This window comes from Spermophilus citellus (assembly GCF_964194105.1).
Source record: "Spermophilus citellus genome assembly, chromosome: 10".
Classification (NCBI taxonomy): Eukaryota; Metazoa; Chordata; class Mammalia; order Rodentia; family Sciuridae; genus Spermophilus; species Spermophilus citellus.
The window spans coordinates 80,142,984-80,163,247 of NC_138197.1; positions in this window are offsets into that span (position 1 = coordinate 80,142,984).

The window sequence follows — 20,264 nt, forward strand, 5'->3', positions numbered from 1 at the left end:
CCAAGAACCTTCTCTTCCTAAAAACATCTGCACAGTAATTATCTCATCTCCCTCCTTAAAGACATAATATCACCTGGATCCTCCTGTACCTTTTAGACTTTTACTGATGATCCTATTTAAGATTTTAAGCAGTTCCACACTCAGTAAGTCTGATCTCTGTTGCCTTGCCCTATTTCTATATTTGCCACAACACTTACCACTTTCCAATTTTCATTATGTTTATTACTTAATTGTCTCTCCTTTCACTAGAATGTAACCATAGGTTTTTCATTATTGTACCTCAAGTACCTAAGAGTGTGTGGCACATGGTAGGAAAGTACCATAGATTTACTGAAGAAATGAGTTCTGAATACTTATTTTTACTCCCTACCAGAGCTTTCACATATTAAATTGATTTCTTGGCACCTTGCTTTTCAATTTTGACTCTGCTTCCTTGCTAGTATTCCAGTAATCATCTTTGGAAGGGCCTGTTTTTAATTTTCCTCTTCATCCCATCAGACCTGTCTGGGTTTCTAGATTTCCCTGAGTTTGTTCACCCTAACTTTGACTGAATTTGGCCCTATTCTGACAGTCTTTTTCAAAGTAAAATGTATTTTTAAAAATCTCAATTTTCTCCAGGCATGGTAGCGAACACCTGTAATCCCAGTGGCTTGGAGGCTGAGGCAGGAGGATAGCAAATTCAAAGCCACCCTCAGCAAAAACAAGGCACTAATCAACTCAGTGAGATTCTGCCTCTAAATAAAATACAAATTAGGGCTGGTAATGTGGCTCTGTGTTCAAGTGCCCCTGAGTTCAATCCCTAGTACCAAACAAAAACAAAAACTCTCAATTTTATAGCACTTAATTGCCAACAGATGCCAGGGTTTATTAATTATAGTCACTGCTTTCTTGTATCTGGCAAGGATCTCTATCTACCAATGAGAAGTGATATTATAGATACATATATGCTTCAGAAATAACATTGTGACATGTAGCCATGTGTGAATTTCAGTAAAGGTAGTGTATTTCATTGCAATTAATTTTGATAGATGAGTAAATTAGGTGGGCTTTTTTCCCCAAATTTTACTTATCAATTTCTGATTATACTTTGAAATTCTAATATAGGCATGAAAAACATTTGCATGTAATATATGGTAACTGTTTGTATAAAACTCAGAAATAAATGTGTGTCTGTGGTTGGAAGAAAATAAGTTTAACATTGTCTATGGTTGTGAAATTCATAATCCTTGATCCTACAATGAAAGATATATAGAGAAAATTATCTATTCAAGACTATTCCCATGTGGATCCATTTAGTGAAACTTCGTTTGCAAGAATCTGTAAAAATGCTAATAAACTACATTCTTCACCAGTTTAGGCTTAGCTCTTTATTTGTTTCTGGCTTTGAGATAACTTTGAATAGGCAATATAGTGTCACCATGGGTAATGAATGATGCATGTATGAAATTGTGACCTTAAAACAGCACATTTCTCTTAAAGAAATCAATTCACACACCACTGCTGCTTAAATTTTACGAGCAATTGTGTATCATGTCTTTCCTATATAAATGATAGAAAATCCATTTTAATCAACATTAATTTCCATGAAATTGCAACTTTGTTGGTGTCCATTAACAAGAATAAACTAGATATGGTGATATAGCTTTAAGTAAACAAAGATTAAGGGAAAATACAGCAAAAACAGAAAAATGCACTTTGCTTTACAAGTTAAGTGCTTTGGAAAAACAATACAAGAAATCTCATCAATGTGCCTGGGACATCATAAGACTAACAATCCTGGAGGATTCACCCATGTAGGGACATTCAGAACATACCTTTGTAACTTAGAAGACACACTAATACTTCTCCAACCAAGTGATATTATTACAGTACAGGTAGTTAGCTATGTAGCATATTTTTATTCCCCCTTTTAAATACTTTCTTCCAGTTTCAATCTTAGAGAATCACAATTTGAAGCACTATTACTTTTTGCGTACCCATACTAATTTAGTAATTCTGGCTGACAACAAAATTCAAGTGACTAAAATGTAGACAGTTTTAAATTTGTACAATGAATTCATTATTGTTTGCAAATATCCTTCAATTCCGTGCCAAAACAACAACATAAACACTCTAGCCCTTAATGAAACCAACCCTCTATTTTGTTCAAAAGGAGTATTGTGGAATGGATTCAATCACACAAACTTGTATCATAATTATAGTACTATTGTTTTTCTCAAAAAACTCAAGTGAATCATTACCCCACATGAAAACCCCGCCATATATCTGTAAGCTTACTCTTCCATTGTCCTCAACCACTGTTTTATACATTCTTAAATGGCTCCTTACCTATTTCCTTACTAGAATACCTGTACCTTTGAAGGTCAAGGCTTTAACATATCCACATTTGGAACATAGTAATATTTTCATCTCCAAACTCCTCATGTTTGAGTGAGCTACAAGTGATAAATGAGACTCTCTGCTCAAAGGGCACACTTATTTCCTTGTGAGATGTGGGTTTATCCAAGCTTTTCTGTGAAATGAACTTAATGTTGAACTTAGGAGATAGAAGACCAATTCATTTCTCAAAGGCATTATTCATCAGACCTTGTATAAGTTGTACATAAATCTCGCCTCCTAGACCTGTGCAAACTCTTGTAGCTGGCAAGGATCTCTATCTACCAACAAGAAGTGATATTATAGATATATATATATGCTTCAGAAATAATATTTTCTAGAAAAAAAGACCATTATCATTCATTAGACTGACACATGAATTTGCATTTTATAAAGGACATATTTTAGAAAAAGCATTGCAGTATAGTAATAGTAACAGTATGCAATAAAATTATAAATAAAATGAAGAGTGGTGTAAACAAAAGATTTTTATCTGATTTATTTCAACAAATGCAAGAAAGTCACAAACATGTTTACAAATTAGAGCCAAAATACCACCTTATTTTTCTTTAATACTAAACATTTTAAGTATCAGTAGCTTCACATGTAAAATCCATGTAATTGACTCTTTTTTAAGAACAAAAGTGAAAATTATTTAATGTCAAGTTATTAAGACAGTCCAGGTAAAAAAGCATACAAAGACTGTATACATGCAAAAAACATTCCAGAGTTGCCTGATTTTTTTATAACTATATGATTTATTTTTGCTTACTTCATGATTTATTTTTTAAAATGATTAAAATGCATACATTTATAACACAATGATAAATTTATAGTTCCAAGATGCAGAAGATGAAATTGTATGTTCCATCTTACTGTGTAAGTATATTTTCCCCAAGATGTGGGAACACTGTACTCTGAGCTTTGCATTTATAACTAAGATAATTCAAAGAGTCATTGTGTGTGGTTCATGCACTGTCAGAATAAATATTTGGACTCTGAGATACTATCTTGGATTCTTGCTTCTTGCTGCTAAAAGTAAGGTAAATTTTCACTTGTGTAGATTGAGGAATTAAAAAGACTAAAAAAAAATAGGGATAAGGAGTGTTAATCCCCAAAATGAATATTACAGAATGAAAACATGTAATATTAAAATTAAATATTAACTGGAGAACTTTAGGACTCAATAAAGCAAAGACAAAAATCTTGACTAAGAAATTACTAAAAGTAGACAGCTAAATGTATACAACAGCAACCACCTAAAGAACTAATGTTCCAATAAGGGATATAAAATAAATTCATAACAATACTCAGTCCAAAAGAAAGAAAAATAGAATTAAGGAAACATAAATAGAAAACAAATAGCACCATATCTGATTTAAGGTCAATATTATCAATGATCAATTAAGTACAAAAGGTCTAATACATCAATTATCAGACTGATTCATTTAAATATTGCCTATAAGACATTCACTTTAAATATGAAGACCAAATAAATTAAAAATAAAAGACTAGAAGAAACATGTCATATTAACCCAAATGAAAAAATATTTAGTATTTATTAAAATCAAAGGAGTAGATGATATATCAGTGATACATAAATTAACTTGTTCACAGGATATAATTATTCTAAACATGTATATACCCACCTGATAGAACTGGAAAGAGAAGTAGAATGTTATTTATAATCATAATAGAAACTGTCAAACTCCTCTCTCAATAATTGCTATAATAAATAGAGAAACCACTAAGGATATAGGGAATTTGAATATTATTCTCAACCAGCTTTACCCCCACTTGGAAATTATTGAATTGCTACTCAATAAAAAGCAGAATATACATTTCTTAGAAGTGCATTAAGAATGTTTACCAAGCAAGAACATATTCTATGCCATAAAAAATTTCAACAAATATAAAAGCTTTCATTAAAAGTCCAAATAGATGCCTACCATATGGCACAGACATTATACTCCTAGATATTTACTCAAGAGAAATGGAAGAACTGTAAACAAAAGTCCATAACTAAAACCAAAAGCAACCTAAATGTCATCTGCAGATGGATAGATAAATTGCAATATATTCCAAATGGATCACTTTTTACAAAAAAGTAATGAATTATTGACACAGAAAATTATGTATAAAATAACTGTGCTAAGAGACAGAAGCCAGAAGAATGTAAAGTGTATAATTCCATTGGTTCCAATATTACAAAGAATTCAAAGTTATAGTTACAGAAATAGATTTAGTGGTTGCTTGGTAATGAGGTAGAGGGTTGGGAAGGGAGAGATTACAAAAAGGCCTAAAAAAACTTTGGAACATGTTTAATAGATTTATTTTTTGATTTTGACCATAATTTTATTGTTGTATACATATATTAAAACTTTGAAATATACTCTTTAACTATGCATAGTTTATTGCATGTCAATTATAAATTCAACAAAGCTGTTACCATAAATGATCACATTTATGGTTTCCAAGAAAATTTCAAGGAGCTACTTGAAATATACAAATAAAAACCTAAAGGGTGCTATGGTTAAAGGAAATTATCAGTAAGAACTAGGGCTTTCTTATTTTTCTAAGGTTTTCCTCCATTAAGTTATCCAAAACTATTAGTGAGGTTTTATCGTGATACCTACAAAACATTCCCTGAAATAATTCAGATTTATAGAAACATCCTTTCATGATTTAAACCTCTGTTGTCATTAAGTACAGAGTAGAAGTGGTTCATTTAGTTTCCTTGGTGACTCAAAAGAATTAATACACTTGTCAATGTATCTAATCAAGAAGAAGACTGATGGGACAAAAAAAGAAAGAAAAAAACCCCTAAATTTTAATTTTCACTAATCCTCCTAAAAGGCATATCAACCTAGTATTTATGTATACAGATTTACATGAATTACATACAAATTAATGTAGTTTATTTCTCTTCATGAATTCCTGCATGAAATTACTTTTGCTTTGCAGTTATATATGACATTTGCTTTTCTTATACATAATTTAACTTGTTGTTTTCCCTTAGATTACTAATTTACTTCAGATATTTTAATAAGCTCATTTTCTTTTCCTTCTTTAGCTGTCATGGTGCCAGATGTTAAATTCTCTAATAGATAAGAAATAAACATTTTTTTAACATTTAATAGTAAACAGTCCATCTTTGACCTTTCATATTTTGGTTCCAGCCAGCAACAAAGATCTCAGTGTCCCAGGAAATCTATTGTGTTTGATTATTACCATGTCATATGAGTTTAAAAGTTTTCCTTTTGCCTTGTCTACAAGAAGAAATCTCATTTCGTAACTACAGGACCGAAGACGGTGAGTGTGAGGGAGGAGTGGGGAGTTGACCTGCTGACATCACTGAGGTCATTTTCATAGGAAAGGCACTCTTTCATTTAAAAAAAAACATAAAATGAGTCTTATCTGTAATTTATCTGAAACTCAACATTTTAAAAACATGTCTTTGTACTTTATGTTATTTGCAGAAGATTTGTTGTATGCTAAGTTTTCAAGATCAAATGTTGATATGGAAAGTAACAGATACTACTTGGACTGACTTAACAAACTAGGAGGTGGATAAGTAGGATGAGTAGATAGGCAAAATAGGTTTGCCTATATCACTAATTAACATTCTTTTTATAGAGTATGGTAGGTAACAAACAGTTGGTTTTCTTTATTGTGCCTTAATATTTATACTCACATGAAAGTTATTTTCTTTCCAAAAATGTAGACTGCTCTTGGAATTAGCCATATATAACTGACCAAAGCAATCTAACAAAAACATAGCATAATCCAGACTTCATAATAAAACATTGAATCCACAAGACTATTTTTGATTGATTCTAAAATATATCAAATCACTTTTAAATTCACAAAAATTATTATAAATTAGAATATGAAAATTATACCTGCTGGACTTTAACAATAAAATTATGATTTTATTTTCATAGATGAGAATAAGCAAACTATTCTTTTATGCAGGACCACACTATTTATTTTCCCAGTTTAAAAAATAAGATTATTATTTTCATAACTCTACATTTTATTGATTTAATATTTCATTATAAAATTTAGCATACATTTTCAAATTTTTAAAATAAAAGTATTTTAGTAATTTCTACATAGATTTTATGTTTTATTATAACATTTTGGGGGATTTTATAATTTGGTCCATTACAAATCTTATTTGAGAATTTGAAAACATACATTAATTTGATAAACCAAAGGTCTTGATATATCATATTTTCCTATAATGTGCCTCTGACCTTTAGAAAAGGTATGCTATTTTCTTTCTGATATCATATCTGATCTCAAAAAATAAATAAATAAACAAAACACAAAAAAGCCTTTGCTCTCTGAATCTCAAGGTGACATTTAAGACTGACATCCAGCTAGCAAAAGAAGATCTTGAAATTTATTCTTGTCCTTTGGGGATAAGCAAATCATTAATATAAGAAGGTATCAGGCCATTAAGTGCTTTAAACGTCAACAATAAAACTTTAAAATCAATGCAAACCCTGACAGGAAGCCAATATGAAAACTGGAGGACAAAAGTGATGTACTTTGAACAGGTAAGTAGCCTCACTCTCTGAATGAGCTAAACCTTGAAGATTGATTTATCAAGAAATCGAAACACCAACATGTTGAACCAGTCCAGTCTCAGTGATTATCACATTGCAGTAGTTTCAGTACCATTTACACATCTTTACTCAAAAGGTGTGCTGTAGAAGTTTACTACCCCTAGACAAGAGCAGTATTTTATAATAAAATCAATAACTGGACTCAAATTAGTAGTAATGCTAACTCTTGTACAGTACTTTAGAATTCATAACATGCTTTACCAAGTAGTGTTCCACATGATCTAGGAACACAGAGATTCACAATTGAAAGAATATACCTATGGATTACTTTGTGCTACCCATTATTTTAATGCTAAATTTTAAATTATGGAATACAAATGTTAAAAAGTAAGTGTAATTTAATCTGCAAATTTTCTAATTTATGGGGATTAGTTTTAATTCCTTTTAAATATATTTTTGTGCATTTTATATCTTACATAAAGATAATAATAAAACCTACTACTAATTTAGCACTTATGAGCCATGCATGGATTGATTTAGTCCACAGTTGCCCTCCACATTTTAAAGAAGAGGACACTGAGGCAGAGATAAATGATAGAAAGTGACAAGATTCCACAATGTGTAAATGTCAGAAGTAGGATTCTTACCCCAGAAAATACTATGCTATACATATCTCATATATACACATTATTTAAATATGCATGCTATGGTATTAATATCTCTCTTCTGTGCTGTATATATATATATATATATATATATATATATATAAATCTAAAAAATCATGAGACTATTGTCACATTGCAAATAGAGAAGAAGCCAAGTGAATGGTTAAATATAGTCTTCAAACAATATCACCTTTCTTAGAGAATAAAATCTTTCAGTGCCAATATTCTTACACAAGTGACTATTTCAAACATCAATGATGGTAAAGTTATGGTTTTTTTCTCTTTCCCTGAAAAAAAGGGAAGAGTGTTGAAGAGTGTTTCCTTGTATCCAGGATTGGATAACTGAATCGACAAAAAAAAAAAAAAAAAAAAAAAACGACTCCCCAAAGTATATTCACATAAGCCTTTATTAAAAACAAAGGGTGTATGTAGTACAATGGGAGAAAGAAAGTACAGGCCATCAACAAGGAGTTCCTGATCCAAGCACCCTATCTCAGTCACATAGAATGCACTTTGCTTAAGATTATGAAAAAAAAAAAGAAATATGGACAAAGTATCTTGATTTTAAGGAAGCCCAACAAAAGCTTGCAGCTGGCTCTTTCATGTTTCACTACCCATGTAAGTAAAGCTAGTGCAACCCACTAAACAAGGTGTAAAACATCAATCTAAACATTTTTACACAATATAGTAGGCAAGCTTGCACCAGGTGTCTCTAGGGTAAGTACAAACTTTTAACATCACATTATAAAGCACTAGTTAATACATCACATCCTTATCCTGACCAAGAATTAGTTTTAAATTTCCAGGCAGCTACAGATGTAGGCTTAGAGTTGTTCTTGTAAGATAACCTCATTTAACATGTTGCTCATTATTGAATGTAGCAATTTGTTGAGCAAGTATTCAGTAAGTAATAATGGAGTTTCTGGACACTTGGCTAAAATTTGATACTTCATCCTCTGTTTGCCCCACAGCCTATTAGAAATAGATTAGACCTCTCTGGAAAAAGTAGTGACAAAAGTTAGAAGTTGGTATATACTATAGATTTAAATTACAAAAATAAATACCCACAAACAATAACAATTTACAAACCTAAATGATATTTGTCAAAGGAGGAAATATAAATGGCCAACAAATATCTGAAAAAAATGTCCAATACCCCTAGCAATCAAGGAAATGCAAATTAAAATTATACTGAGATATTATCTCACTCCAATTAGAATGGCAGTCATCAAGAATACTACTAATAGTATATGCTGGCAAGGATATTGGGAGAAAAGGTGTACATTGTTTATGGGACTAATAAGTACAGTCACTTTGGAAAGCAGTATGGAAATTTCTCAAAAGACTAGGAATGGAAACACCATATGACCCAGCTCTCTCACTCCTTGATATTTGTCCAAAAGAACTAAAATCAGATACTATAGCGATACAGGCACATCAGTGTTTATAGCAGTGCAATTAGTCAAATTATGGAACTAGCCCAGGTGCCCACCAACAGATAAATGGATAAAGAAAATGTGGTATTCATACATAATGGAGTTTAACTCAGCCATAAAAAGAATGAAATGATGGCATTTTCTGGTAGATGGATGGAACTGGAGAACATCATGCCAAATGAAACAAGCCAGATTCAGATTGGTTGAATGTTTTCTCTCATATGCAGAAGCTAGAACAAAATAAGGGGAAAGGGAGGGAGTCATATCCCAGGAAAATAGAGAGGATATTAGTGGAGTAAATGAGGGGGGCTAAAGAATGGAAAAAGGAAGGAGCTGCAGAATGAGACTGACCAAATTATGCTATGTACATGTATGAATATGCTGCAATGAATTTCCCCTTTTCTGTATATCTACCAAAGCACCATAAAAATGAACAAACAAATAAATGAATGGAAGACCAGAGAATGAGGAAAGGGAACAAGAGGAAGGAGGAGGGAAAGAAGAGAGGAAAGAATGGGTACTAAAATGGAACAAATGATATTCCATTCATGTAAAAATGAACCCCACTATTATGTTAAATTTAAAAATTTATGAATGATAACATTACAGCCAATAAAAAAGGAAACAGATGTTCTTCTCTGGGATGAGAAGTTAGATGCAACTTTACTTCCCCCTTTCTTCATTTCTTTAGCAGATAAAAGCAAAAGACAAGAAGATGGGAAGATCAGGTTGAAGCAACAGGGGATTAGAAAACTTGTTTGAGCAAGCAGGAAACAGAATACTCTTGTTGCTCAGAAGAGCTAATATTTATTTCATATATTTCCAATTTGATTGCTCCCATCCTGAATACCAGTGGCAGCTCAGAAGCATAATAGTTAGTGGGTGCAGAAGAGCTACAGCAAGTCAGAATGTTGTTATGGTCCCATTTTTTCCCTGTGTCATAAGTAATAAATCATGTTGCTATAACCATACTACCTGCATCATAATGCTGACTGCTGCAAATTTTAGCAGTTTTGTAGTTTTTTTTTCCTGGAAGAAACTGACTTTTTCCATTATTCCAGCTGTAGGAGGGAACATATATCCATGGACTTTTATATATTTATTATTGTTGTGGTAATGTTATATATCTAATTAATATTTTAATGTAATGTTCTTTTTCTCAGTTTTATATAAAGTCAAGTCCAAAATGTTGATTATTTTAATGTTACATGCTCATATGGGTTCAAGTCAATTGGTAAAGAAAATAGGGGTTGATGCAGGTGGTGGAATAGGGAGGTGGTACGCATGGAAAAACTGAGATGCAACTACCTGATTCTTCAAAGAGTGAACTATAGAATGAGATGGTCATCTGCACCATCACTCATAATACAGGAACTATACTTTAATTTAACATCTGATAATAAACTTGTCATTTGATAATAAACTTGTCACTTAAAGTAATGTGAAAATATTGATATCAAGATGGATAGTAAACCGAGAGAGGTAAGATAGAATCAGAAAATTATCTTCACTGCTAGAGAACTTCCATATCTTCATTCATATAAAACATAAATGTGAAAAAGCAGGACATAAAATTACTTTTGCCATCCTATAGCCACACATGTAGCTTATGAAAAAGCTTATAATGCCATGAGGAATGTGCAGAAATGAGGCTTCTAAAATCGTGCTTATCATCAGTGAGCTGTATCTTTCACTATCATCTGTTCATGTTGTTACCTTTTTGGTAAGAAATTTTCTTTTTTTTCCCCAGCTGTTGGAGGGAACACATATCCATTAAAATTCAAATTGTATCAAAAGGTTTATAAATGCTTTTAAATCTAAATTAGACAATGCTTATTAACAGAGAAGTAGACCACCCAGAGAAGATAGGCCACTTATCCATTAGTGAAGATTATCAAGTTTACCAAATTGTATCACAAATACATTTAATATTTTATTGGTTCATTCATGAATCTTTGACGTTTGATAGAATAATAACAGCCCTGTGGAATGACATTGCCATTTCTCAGCAGGAGAAACTAATCATTTGCTTAAATCTGACAGTATTAATATAGTAGGTATTCATGTTTATGCAAGAAAACCAAGGTTCTTTTTAACCTCTAGGCTAATTGCAACACAAACTCATCAAGATGACTAAAGATTATTCTTTTATTTAGGAAATACTCTCTTTGGCAATTCAAGTTTTGTAGTATCATACGTAAATGGTAACAAAGTCAAAGAGAAATATTGCACAAAGTACATTCTAATAAGAATGAGATCTCTAGCCTAATTAGGCTATTAGGGTTTCAAGAAACTGATAATTTTTGCCCCTCACATTGGGTGCAAGGACTCATAACTTATTTGTCTATGCTTGATTAGAGTCAGCTTGATCATGATACTCCTTTCTGAGAGAAAAGCCAGTACCAACTACTGGGAGATTATCTACTCCCCTTGGTCATCCAAGTATTTTAGGACCTTATACAATATGAAATAAATATTATTAGGGAAAGTTCACCTTTATTGATAGTAAGGGAAGTCCAGACCTTAAAATAGGAAAAGTTCTCTTTACCTCAGAAGACGTCAAGTGTGGTTCTTTCTTTTCTGACCTTGCGCCTTGTTGTTTTCAAATACTCAGACAACAAATTAATGCATAATAATATAATTCACTAGAAGGAAAAATATTATGCATGGTGGTAAGACAAATCAACGGCACTAAAGTTGGAATAAGGCTGGCAGTTTGTAACAATAGGAAAATCAATGTAGCCAAAGTAAAGTGGGCAAGAGGAAAATTAGCTGAAAAGTGTGAAGAAAAAATATATTTGTAAATACATTTGTGAAGACTAGTAGTCACTAGGGGCTTTGAATTTCAGCCATGGGTTCAGAGCAGAGGCATGATGTTATCTCACATTTTGTTTTAAAAAGGAACTTAAGATTGTCACTGTAAAACATTTTAGACATACAAAAATGTACAATAATCATATAATAGTTACTTCCTAACTTTTTCAATTAGTAAACTTGGACAATATAGTTGAAATCTGCTCTGTAAGCTTTCTTGATCAAGTCATCATCCTATCCAGTTATCCTCTACACAGATAACCATTAATCTGACAATGGCTATTGTAATTTCCATTTCTTCATATTTTTAGAATATACTAAACATTTATTTATATGTCATCAGATTTCATTTTATTCAGTATTTTCTCATATTTACTCAACAGTCATTCATGTGGTTTTGAGTAGCTATGGATCATTCTTTTTTGCTACTCTACATTATTTCATGGCTATTAATATTACAATCAGTAATTCTATAAATATTCTTATGTGTTTCCTCATGTATTGTTATTAGTTTTATATTAATGCTGTAACAAATTATCACAAACTCAGTGGTAGCTTATGCAACATAAATGTATTATTTTGTAGTTCTTTGGGATGAAAGTCTGACACAGACCTCACCAGGCTAACCTGTGAGAAATTGAAGGACTGTGTTCCTGGAGGGTTTGGTAAGACTTTCTTTCCTTGCCCTTTTGATATTGTAGAACTTGATTACATTCCTTGTCTCCTGGTTCTGCTTCCTCCACCTTCAAACCCTGTAATATTGATTGAAGACCTTTTCCACTAGGCTCTCTCTCTGGTTCTGTTTCTGCCTTTCCCTAGTATTTCCAAGTTCCTTGTATTGCATTGGATGTAGCTGAATACTTTGGGATAGTCTCCCTGGTTTAAGGTACATGGTTCAGCAATCTTAATTCCATCTGCAACTCCAGTTTCCCTTTTCAAGGAAATAACATATTTATAATGCCCAAGATTTAGAAAATAGACATTTTGAGGGCCTTTATTATGACTACTAAATGGGATTGGAAATCAGCAACCATTATTGCCATTGCTAAATTGATTTTAGCAGAGATGATGTTCCATATCATTATCAATTTTGTTAGACATTAGTACTTGTCAATTTTCTGTGTGTGAGATGGGATCCCCTGTGGTTTTAATTTTCAATTCCCAATGTTAATGAAGTAAAAAAAATTCATAAGTATATGGGGCATCTGCTTTTCTGTTTCTATGATTTACCTGGTAATATCTTTGAACAATTTTTTGAGTAACATATTTCTTACTGATTTCTAGGAATTATTTACATATTCTGAATTGCAGAAAAATAAATCTTCACTAAACTTTTCAGTGCTCCTGCAAAAAGATCTACTCTCTTAAGATCTACTCTCTCTATGAAAATGCATATGATATGAAAATAGTAAATGCTTTCTTTCATTCTTCCCAGAAATATTTTACTCTTCTCATACCTTGAGAATTTGGTATATTTCTTTAGTTAATTGCACTGATACAAAAAAACAAAGTTTCTCCTATCTCTCTGAGAGGGCCAATTTTTTACAGCCTGGACTTTGTTCCGAAATTGTCCCTAATGTGACAGAAAGACTAGAGTACTATCTCCCCAGGTATTTTATTTCAAGGAAAGATAGGACCCATATCTTACAGGTAACTCTTGAGTTTTACAAAGCAATAACACACTTAGTTATCTTGCTGTTGTGGACATTTTGTTTATATAGTAAATAGCTGGAACAAGAAGGAGTTCCTTATAAGAAGGGTGGGACAACTGCTTCCTTCACCTTTGCAGGCAGAGAAAAGTCACTTTTTCCTCATCCCTCATCTATGGGGCATCTAGCTACTTGAATACAACATTTGACCTGAATTTCATCATGCTCTGTAGAAGTAATGACTAAGAAAAGAGGGACACATTTGTAATTTTGTCTGAGGCATTTAGTAAGAAATCTACTTCTAATCCATCACCTAGTATGTATATATTCAGAATAAAATTAACAAAAATACTAGACACAATAAAACAATGTTCCTTTTAGTTATATGCTCTAAATATTTTCACAAAATATCTTGATTTTTTCACAAATCTTTGTTTCATGTACAATTTTACATAATTATACATTTATTTTTGTTTAAGAATTCCATTTCTATTCCAAATAAATAAAATATTTTCCTCTAAATATTTTACATTTAATTCACTAATTTATTTGAAATTGTTTTACTACCAAGTTGGATCTAATTCAATTTTCACATGTATAACAAATTAACTTCACCCTTCATTGAATTACTTACCCCTTCCTCAATATAATGTCACATCTTATTTCTCTACACTTATATGTATTGATATCTGGTAAATCAACTTTTCCCATTGTTTGCTGAACACGTTTTCAATGATTTTCTTCACATAGCAATTATACTTCTCAAAGTTAGGAAATTTAACATGCTGGCATATATATGAGTTCTTTGAGCTTGGATATCATTAGTTTGTGTGTCATATACATACCTCAGTGTACTGACCAAGTCTCTGGGCAGAAAAGACAAGGAATAGTCTCTTGACAATGTCAAAATTTCAAAGATAAATGTCACATGCTAGTTCTCACAATCAATTTAGCCTTCTCATCCACCTCTTTTACTATATTTTTTGCTTTTAATGTTAAAAGAAGAATATGTGGTTAGATATTGCTGCCAGTGATTATTCCTAAACTTCATGCCTTAGAACAATAAGTATTGTTGCCTATAATTCTACAGTCCAGATGAACAGTGTTTTGTGCCTCTGTTTGACTCACTCTTGAATTTGAAGGCAGCTGTGGGTTGGGGAAGCTGCACTGTTGATTTTCCTGAGCTTCTTCAAAATTTCTTGGAGTTGTATGGCTTTTGGTTTTTGGTGCCTTTACATAGTTTGCCACCATCATGTTAGCTAGCTGGGGTTTGTTTCCATGGTGATGACAGGGATTCAAGAGAGAAAACAAGTTCACAAGGCATTCTGAGGCCTAGAATTGGAAATGGCACACCATCACTTTTACTACATTTTGTTGCCACAAAGATTCAGGAGTAAGAAATCAACTCTTATAAAGTTATGAAATCATATTACAAAAAGTATGGAATTAGAAACTATAATGGTTAGGGCCATGTTTTTCTAGTAAATCTACCAGAAGGAGAAAATTACCAAAAACTTGTACTTTTCTCTCTGCTTCATATGCGAGTTCAAATATATTTAAAGAAATAATGCTATAGATAAGGAATTGAAAAATATCTGTACTAATTGACCAACTTCATTTCAAACAAATGATTTCTTAATAGTTCCCAATAGGGGAATTAGATGTTAGAGTTTTAATGTGTTGTCACACTGACTTCACAGGGAGGCTAACAGGATAGACCAAGTTGTTCACCTTCATGCAGAGAGGTAAAGTCAATAGAGTTCCAAATAACAGAAAGTAAAAAAGAGAATAGGTAAAAAATCATCTGAGCAACAAACATAAGGGAGATATATTAATAGTTGCCATCCATTCCAAAGACTTGAGTATTGGGCACAATTTATGTTCTCTTAAAGAATAAGATATTGTAAAGAGAATACTTACCTCCCTTCCCATGTGTTCTGGTTTAGCTATGAGGTGTTCCCCAAAAGAGACATAAAGTTTTATCCCTGGTGAGCAGAGCTCTCTCTGCTTCCTGGTTCCCATGTCCTGAGCTTCTTTACCACACACTTTTGCCATGATGTTCTGCCTCACCTTAGGCCAAGAGTAAAGAGTCAACCAACTACTGCCTTGTCCTCTGAAACTGAGCCAAAATAAACCTTTTCTCCTCTGTGTTGCTCTTGTCAGGTCTTGAAGTCAAAGTGACAAAAAAGCTGATTAAAATACCAGGAGAATGGAACCAAGTTATTTATTTTGAGCTAATAATTAGAAAAATTTAAAAAAAAACTGGATGAGGAAATGGAAATGGCAAGTTTTTTGAAGCAGATAAGAGGAAAAATGAGATGTGAATCCTTCATCCTGCCTGGATCAGAGGATCAAGAAGCAGATGAACCCAGATATAAGTATGGTATGGTGTTTGAATAACAAAACCTAGATCCCAAATGAAGAAACAAAATGTTAGGAAGTACAGCTGAGTTTTAACTAAGGAAAAAATGAGTTGGAAGTTGCAAGGGAGGAATTTTATTGGGTACATTGGATGGTAAAGTCACAAAGCTGAGACAGGTTGTAGACCAAAACTGCTATCTCAGAGAATCTAGAACATTGGTTTGGAATCAATGGTGGAAAAAGAAATAGATATACAGTTAATTGAACTATAGAATAAGTTGAGAAATTTTTTATTAGGTATATTATTCAGGGTGATGTAATTAACCATTAACTCATAGATGTGGAAAATAGAATAGTGTTGATCAGAACCTAGGTAGGGTAGAGAGAATGGAGAATAAAAAGAGGTTGTAATGGGCATAGAAGAGCAGTTTGATAGGAGAAGTGACTTCTGGTGTTCTGAAGTACAGTATGATCCACTATAGTCAACAACAATTAATTGAACATTTCAATATAGCTCATAGAGATTTTAAATGTTCTCAATATAAAGAAATGATAAATGACCAAAGTGATAGATAGGCCAATTTCTCTCATCTAATCATTACACATTGTATACATGTATTCAAATGTCACACTGTATTTTACAAACATGTAGAATTACTATTTGTCTTTTGAAAATATTCATATACTTTTTAAAAAACTATCATATCAGGCCAAAGTAGAAGAGCTCTCTTTTGCCTCCATAAATATTTATAATGCTACGAAGGAAAGATAAAGCTAGTCACTCATATTCCTTCCAATGACTCTATGACAAATCATCCCTGTGTTTAAATAGATATTTCAAAGCAAGAGAAATTCTTATAAGATGAAGAAATTTTGAAGTATTGGTTGCCATTATATAGTTACTTTTTATTTTTCGAATTGGAAATAGTTATTCTCTGATACTTACATAATTTCTAAGCAGCACAGTCATATTTAGGAAACATATTTGTCATAATATTAAACATGAAAATGATAATATAATTATCTATAATATATGAAAAAAATTAAGGAATATATCCAGGTTTAAAGATCCAGGAAAGTTTCTATCTGTTTTAATCATCTTTATTCCTTGGAGTAATATTCACTTTATAAATACAGTTTACAACTATTTTTAAAATGTTTTTCCCAGTTGTATTAATCAGGGTTCTTTAGAGGAACAGAATTAATGGAATGTATATGTAATTATAAGAGGAAATTTGTTAGATGGATTTATACAATCACAAGTTGGGTGTTTCTGCATGGCCATCTGCAGACTGGAGAGCTAGAGAAACCAGTAGCTGTACAGTTCTAGAAGTTGGAAGCCTCATAGGAAAAGGAGGCAATGATGCAGACTGAAGGCCTGGGTGCACCCTGGAGAGTTGTTGGAGTGAGTCCACATTCAATGGCTGAAGAACCTGGAGTTTGATATCCATGGACAATGACAGAGCAAAGCATATATCCACTCCAGAAGAGTTGAACATGCATGCATGTGTAAGTGTTTTACACTTTTTCTGCCATCTGGGCTCCCAGCCTATTGAAAAGTGCTACCCATATTCAGGGCAGATCTTCCCCTTTAATTAATTGACCCCAGGGATACCCTCATAGGTACATTAAAAAATGTGCTTTTCTGGCTTTCTAGACATTTCTAAATCCAGCCAAGTTGACAACCAAGATTAACAACTACAACAATTTCAAAGCAATTTAAAGTAACCCTTCCTTCTTTTAAATATGTGCCAAGTGTGAAATTGAAAAGTCAAACTCAAAAGAGTGATTTTTACCATCTTATACTTTGTTACTGATACAGAGAAGGTTAGGTGTAAAGATCATCTGAAACAATGCCATTGAGAAAATAATTAATTAATGCATCTGAAATACATCTGGCACTTTGTCAAACACAGTGTCCTGTTTTATGTGAAATCATACACATGTGGTTATAAACTATTACTTCAAATGTGGCTATTACAATTGAGGAATTGAATTTCTACTTTATTTAATTTTAGTTGAAATAGCTACATATTAGACAGCTCTAGAGAAAATAAAATTTGAGGTTTAAATGAAAAGAGGACACATGGTAATTTCTCTTCCTGCAGAATTTTATTTAAGAATTTACAATATTACAACATGTTCAAAGTTCTCAAATAAAGTAAATTTAGTGGAATAATAGTTTAAAATATACATGTCAAAAATTTTTCTTTTTTGTATACATACTCACATATATAGGACTATAAGAACATTTTCAGAGTTATCAGTAGAAGAGGAAAGAGAGAATATAAAAATTCAGAACATATGATATTTATATGAACACTATTGTTCAGGAGGCCATTGATATCCACTGATTACACATCTGTGGATTCAATCAACCCCGGATTGAAAATATTCTCCATTTAATTGTATTGAATACATACAGACATTTTGTCTGCTTGTTTTTTCTCATAAACAGTACAGTATAGCCATGATTTACATATCAGTTACATTGTAGTAGGCATTATAAGTAATCTAATGATGATTTAATGTATATAGGAGAGTGAACACAGATTATATGCAAATATAATACTATTTTACATAAGGGTCATGAGCGTCTATGGATTATCTTTTTTCCCCATGAAAAGGATTGGTGCCTTTATAAAACTCCCATAGAGCTTATTGCACATTTTATAAAGAGAGGATGCAGAGAGAATGCATCATCTATACACAAGAGGCACTTATCAGAACTTAACCATGCTAATACCTGACCTTGACTTCCCAGCCTGCAGAACTATGAGAAATACATTTTTGTTTTTTATACATTGCTCATTCTATAACATAGAGTTACAGTAGCCTAAATAGACTAGGACAAATAGTATATTGAATTAAACATAGCTAACACTTTATTTTAATGTAATATAGTTGATTTAAATTATTTCCATTTGTAAATTTTATTATTAGAATAAAATATTGATTATTTTCAGTTTCTTATTCAAATTCTGCTTTCATTTGTTTTATAAATTAATGTTCTCCTTCACACACACAAAAAGACATGAATTCCTGTCTCTCACCGTCTACAAATAACAACTAAAAATGAATCAAAGACTTAAATTTGAGATGCAAAACTATGAAGTATTAGAAAAACACATGAGAGACATTTTTGGATGTTAGTATAATTGGCATCAGATCAATATTGGCATCAGATTGCCAATTTAGTTTGGGACCATTTTTTATCTAGGGATTCCTAAGTTTAAATTTAGAAGCCATTTTATTCAGAGATTTCCAGGTTTTGATTTAGGAGCCATTTTATCTAGAGATCTGAGGTAATGCTACTTAGATTCCGAGAAGAACATGTGCATGCTAAAGGGTAGATCCCACCCCTGAGCATTCTTGTGACATTGCTCTTGCATGCTAGGAAGCTGCCCTGTGAGTGCAGACAGGCTGCTGCTGTCCTCAGAGGGACAGCCTTGTCAGTTTGCTCCATGCTCCAACAATAAATCTCTCCAGTGGGATTCTGGTGTGTGGTGTGGTCTTTGGACTTAGTGTGGACTCTGCAAGTGTCCTTTCAAGTATGGGCAAAGATGTTTTGGTGTATGACTCCAAAGTATAGGAAACAAAAGCAAAAATAGACACATGGGATTTCTTTAAGCCAAAAAGCTTCTGTACAAGCAAAGAAACAATCAACAGAATGAAGAAATAACTTTAAACAAGTAAGAAAATATTTGCAGAAAATTCATCGAAAACGGGGGGAGGAGATTAATATCCAGAATATATAAGGAACTCAAACAACTCAACAGGATGAAAATCAATTTAAAAATGAGCAAATGATTTAAACAGGTATTGTTCAAAAGAAGACATACAAATGGTCAAGAAGTACATTAAAAACTCTTCAATATCACTAATTATAAGGGAGATGCTAATTGAAACTAGAGTGAGATTATATCTCACCCCAGTTAGAATGGCTACTACCACAAAGACAAAAAGTAACAAAGGCAGGTGAGAATGTGTAATGTATTTCCATACTCATGGTGAGAATGTAAATTAGTACAGCCATTTTGGAAAATGGTATGGAGGCACTTTAAAAAGCCAGAAATAGAGCTAACCTGTGATCCAACTACATTATGAGTATGTGTGTGTGTGTGTATATATATATATATATATATATATATATATATATATATATATAGACAAAAGAATTGAAATTTGTAGGCCAAAATGACATCCACATTCCCATATTTATTGAAACACTATTTACAATACTCAAGATATAGAATCAACCAAAGTGTCCATTAAAAGATGAGTGGATAAAGAAAATATGATGCAAATATGTACCAATGTAATATTATTCAGCCATTTAAAAAATAAATCCCATCATTTGTTACAGCATTGATGAAAGTGGAAGGTATT